We start from the raw sequence: 6,000 nt of genomic DNA, 5'->3' as shown, positions 1-6,000 counted from the left end.
ATAGAGCATATTCTGGATGGCCCTGTCTTCACGTTATATGCTTCCTATAAATACCTGTTGATCCCATCCAACCTCTCTGATGGCTCATAATTGAGTTGTTATCTATCTGAAAATTTTTCAACTATGCAAAATTTTTATGAGTGGTTTCTCTTTGTGTTGTTTTGCTTTAGCTCACATATGTGAAATCAAAAGTGGCCACATTCTCATTCATATCTACCCTCTAAGAAGGGTAAAAAGTGATAAAAAGCATAATTTCTAACAACTTTATACTTTTGGAATCATAGTTTTTTAAGTCATAATGTTTTCATAAAAATATACAAGTAGGCTAATGGAATTTCCGTTTGAGCACACACAAAAATCATTAGGTTTAATATTTTAGTAGATGTGCCTAATTTAAATTTTGACTATGATAACATGTAGATATTTTGAGATACACTTAAATTTGGTATTAAACAATATGCTACAAACTTCAAATCATGAATTTATGATGATTCCAAGTTACAGGCAAGGAACCTTGGTGATTTATAAAAGTTCTATGTGAAAATTAGGTTCCCCTAAGTCATTGAGATGATATGAAAATCATTATCCCTTCATATTTAAACACTATTAATAATACATAGAATTACCCAACAACCATCTCTACGAGTATACATCTCACTCATAAACTAGTTTTCCTATAACAAAATCATGGGATGTAGTTTCTTATGAGACAAAAATTCATCAATGTATGCCAAAATTGATAAGGTTACATCATAAATCTATAATTATCCTTTTATGCTTTAATATGTAAGTCACCATTCTCTAATGTCTGAAATTTAAGACATATAAGAGGTTGCAAAGTTGCAATGGAAGATAATTTCCTTCTATTGGAGAAATTAAACCATAAATGACCCAAAAAAATGAAATATTGCCTCTAGACAATAGTGTCCCACTTCTCCTCAAGATTATCCTACTCTTCGATACAAAATCACTTCAATTCAGCCCAAAGATTAGAAAATGATGCAAATATATATGGAAATGATCAAAGATAATGAGGTAATGAACAAATGAGGAAAGGTTCTCAATTCCTTATACCATTTTTCTGTTACAATCATGTGACATTCTCTATGCTTACTTACTACTTATTCATCATTTCATCATGGTATAGTATGGGGCATGCTAATATTTCTAGGATGCCCCCTAATTTAGGTTGGGTACCTTATTTCATGTCTGAGTGGCATTGCGTTTTAAAAGAGAGGCGCTTAAATTTTTTCCTAAATATTTTCTTCTCATCATTTAATTTTATATATTATCCTAGATGCCTAATGTTGGGTAATTTGATTTATGTTAAATTACTTCATTAAATTTCATCCAAGGTTTGTGTACTTATGAAGTGCATGTGCACAATATATGCTAGGAGTTCTATTTTTTGATGAAACTGATCTGAATATGAATGAGTGATAGATTAAATGAAAGTGTTACCACACACATGTTTTTTCCATTAAAACTACTTCAAAACAAGTTGAAATCAAAATGTTGAATTGAATTGAAATTTAATCTATGAATTAAAATCACTACTTATTCTAATTGCAAAATGGAAATTCTAATTCTAATTTTCATAAAAGAAATATTAATGCTACTTGCAGAAAGGAAATATTAATGCTACTTGCAGAAAGGAAATAATTCAAAGCTAGACTTCTTCAACAAAATATTGCAGCTTCAAATGGTTACTAATGTGCACAACTAAACATCAAAATCCATGTTTTCATCATCCAACAAATTTCTTGGTGAAATTTAAATGAGTTATGAAATGAATTTGGTGAAAGAAATGTACTTTGAAAATTAATTTTTTTTGGTATTTTATGAGTGTTCCATTTATATAAACAACAAGAAATTAGACTAGAAATTAATAAATGAAATGCATCGACAAAAATAAAACTACTTAGCAAATAAATCGTAGTGGAAATAAAACTAATATACTCTTACAACTCTCTAGGGGGGCCTCCTGTTGAGCGCACGTTCGTCACCAATTTAATTAACTCACATAATCATGCATTGACTTAGAAAGAGAGTACTATATTAATCACATAAGTCTTCAATAGAGATTGCAAATAATTAGTAATAACAACCATTGCCTTTTGGTCTCGCATCAAGGCTTTTCATACACTTCTTATTAAAATTGTTCTAAGAGTCTTATGCCAAGAGGCAACTTAGCTATTACGACAACTAAAAAGTAAAATTAATATGAAAGTCTATCTCATGATTTTCTACTGAAAGAGAAAAGCATGAGGGATTGTTATCGAACACATCAGCTTCTAAATCATTTTCATGCTTTCCTGAACTTTCCTGAACTTCCTTTCAAATATGCTTGATCGCTAGAATGTCATAGCCAGAGTTGAATTTTGGTTTTACTTCTAGATCTCTTGATCTATGTGTTTTTGCAGATCATGAGGACATGTGGATATTCATAAGTGTAACATTTTCCATCTTTTAGCACCTTTCATTCCTCCTTTGGTGCACTTAAAACTAACTAATCACGAAGATAGGTGTATAATTCTTCATTATCCACAGAATGAGAAAATTATGTTGCTATAGAAACGTTTCAATTATTGGGTTGTGTTATATTCTTTCCATGACTAGCCCACCTATATTAGGTGGGCAGACCTACCCATGGTTTTGTGCATGGATTTTGCACATGGTTTTGGGCACAATGGTTTTTGGTCCATGGTATTTTGTAGATCCAGTCAAGGGAACTATAGTTATGTTCTAATCTAGGGTTAATGGATTGGGGTTTATGGATTCTTCAACATGTATATATATGTATTTTACATTGAAAGGAACATAATGAAAAATCAATTTGGTAGTCCTGGTTTTGGGATCCAAGGGAAAATATTTGTGTATATTTGTTTTATGTTTTATGCTCTCGCCATTGTTTATTTTCTTTTTTTAGAATTTGAATGCATGTAATTTCTATATGGGGTTAAAACCTACATCAATTATATTTCACAAAGAAGCAATAGATTCTAAAACATTGATGATCAATACCTTTTGGATGCTTGAGCATATCTATGATGACCTTGTTTGGACTAAAACTGCAACAAAATTGTCATAAAAAGGGTAAATGAGAGGAAAAGGACTGTAAAAAAGATACAATTTCATACTTCAAAATTCCCCACACCGAACGTTTTGCATGTCCTCTTGCATCAAAATTTCAAAATTTATTCCTTCTTTCTTTCAATGTATTATCTCTGAAGCCTATGCAAGAACATCTAGAATAGTGCTCTTGTTTCTCTTCATGATACCAAACATTGCCCTTGGTTTCTTCATTAATATTTTTGTTTTATAACCCTCTAATTTTGTTTTTGAGGAATTTGTTGTTTGCTTTGAGTTTCTTGTCCCTTTTGTACCAATGACACAAAAGTAAAAGTATATTATCATCCAGTGTCTTTAATATTTCATTTTGTACCTTTACTGCTTCTTGTTCCTGTTTGAGATGTTTATTGAGAACTTCCAACTCACATATATATATTTTTAAAACATCCTCAATTTTATATTATTTTTCAGGAATAGGATCTCATAGAGGGGCTTCTTCATTAAATGTATCTTTTTTATTCTAAGAAGAGATATTTACCTTTTGTTATGCTCTTTGCTCCAAGGATTCCACATAATAATTTATTTCTTTCTGTACTGGATCAATATATGGTGTCTTCCTTTTCAAACTCAAGGTCTGAGTGTTGAAATAAGGAATTATGAGAGGGGTAGGGGTGAGGGGGTGAATCAGTAATAGTGAGGTTCTTAAAACTTTTTATGAATGTCTTTCGTTCTTTCCTCTACTATCTATTACTTATGAGAGAATTCATACATAATACAAATGGATAGCAAAATAAGACATTCACATGTACATAAAAAACATCACATGAGCAACATACATTTTGACAACGATATTTTTATGTGGAAACCCAAAGGGGGAAAACCACCAATCTGTTTGCGTTATGATGTAAATTAAGCACCTACATAATTACATCAGTTTTTTTGTGAGCACCCAATCACAGGAGGTACCAACCCCCTTAGCATAGAAAGCACCTACTTTCAAGAGGCACCAACCTCTTATGAATTCAAGTCAGCACCTGCTCTAGCCAGTGTTCTACTTTTCATACAATTTTCTGATTGAAAACATGGGAAAATACATATACAATGAAAAACCAATCTGGTTCACTACAGAAAAATACTTCTTCTTTTGGTCCTTTACTATTCCACATGCTCTCTCAGCCTTACAAAACAACACTCTCATCTCTTCTTACAACTACATATACTCTGCTTTCAACCTTCTGTTCCACAGTCTCTCTGTCGCACTCTACTTCAGTCCAACAACTTGGTCTAGTGGCACATCTCTCTCCCAAACTTCTCTACTCTCTTCAACACATTTAATAGTATTGTCTTGCCCACATTGAACAATGGAAATCACTGGTTTTTCTCCTTTGCTTTACTTTTCTCAATGTTGTCTCTACTGCTTGTTTCCACTCTACCAGAGTGTACCTTTTTATGACACCTCCATACTATTGATGTGTCTGATTCTTGAGTTATTTCACTAAATTGACCATGAGGAAGGGCTTGTAAGTGCTTCACTAAATCTCTGTGTGATCCTCCATGCTGAGACTTTAATCTTAATCCACCTACGCACTCTGGTAAGGCTCCTCGTGCTTATTAAATTGATCATAGAGCTAAAAATGTACTCCAACACAACTTTGTTCTTCCTTTACATCATTGAAGCATGCAAACAAGATCATAGATGCCTTACTTCTACTTGAGACAAACTCCATTTTCTACTCCTGCATGTCGTGGTCCTCATTGCCTTGACTCAATGATATGTGACAATGGTTATTACTCCATCAACTTACTCCTTTAGGTTGCATTCACATTCTAGCTACTAAACCATTCATCCTTTCACATTGTACTACAGTATCAAAGCCATAACTCAACGTAACTCATATTAAAATAATTTTACGAAATCACACAATTTTTATACCTTTAGCCTCTTAGTGCTTAGCCCCCTTATTATTTTCTTTCTCATATTACCACTGCCTTAGACCGCTGGCTTAGTGCTTAGGAGCTAGGACCTATATGCTCCTATCAGGGGACTATCTCCCTATGTATAGTTCTCGCCCTTAATTCTTTTGGTTTCCTACATTCAGATTCCAACTTACATCAGAGCTCCCTACATTGTAACTTTCTTCAAGATTCATTTAAAGCAGAGTTCTAAAATCCTCGACCTCTGATCTTCTCCATAGAACATAGGTGCTAGCCTCACTCTACACCCTTGGTTCTATTAGTCCCCTTGACCATGCAGCAACACATCGATGCCCCTTTCATTGTAACTTTTCTCCAAAACAATTTACGAAGGAGTTCCAAAGTTTCAACCTTCAAAATACTTCCCACATGGAATCAAATATAACTTGGGTGCTCGGTCTTACCTATGCACTTGGTTCTTTGGGTCTTGACAACCGAGTTTAATTACACATTGGATCCCCTTCGCTGGTTCGAAATGTCAATAAAAAAGAAACCTAATGCGATGTATCCGGAAGATAATCTACATAATTAGACATGAGTTACAAAAACTCCATCCTCATATATGTCGACCTATGAGATAACATAATGCTATCATCATCACTCCACATGGTGCCTCCTTAATGGTGACATGTGTCACCCAAATTTTCCCCATTAGGCCAACAAAAATGATAAATAAAACTACCACGTGTCCACCATATAGCCATGTCATGTTGACAAAATTTTCCACTTTAGTTCCTCAGGGAAAATCAAATGCTGCCATGTCTCCTCAAATGTCCAACCCTTCTCTTCGACTGAGAAAATGATACATATAGACCAAAATAAAAAGTTTCCCCACTCTCAGGGGTAGAATCCATTAGTGTTGGCACAATTCCCAAGAATATCTCAACCAAAAAGTGAGACTGAGAAGGTTGAATACAAACTCTTCATTTAGACTTTGATTTGAGTTTTTCCTCA

Source organism: Pinus tabuliformis, chromosome 4_2, assembly GCF_031772625.1.
Source record: "Pinus tabuliformis cultivar Carrire ecotype Pingquan chromosome 4_2, CPIR1, whole genome shotgun sequence".
NCBI classification, from domain to species: domain Eukaryota; kingdom Viridiplantae; phylum Streptophyta; class Pinopsida; order Pinales; family Pinaceae; genus Pinus; species Pinus tabuliformis.
Note: the sequence above shows the minus strand (reverse complement) of the source record.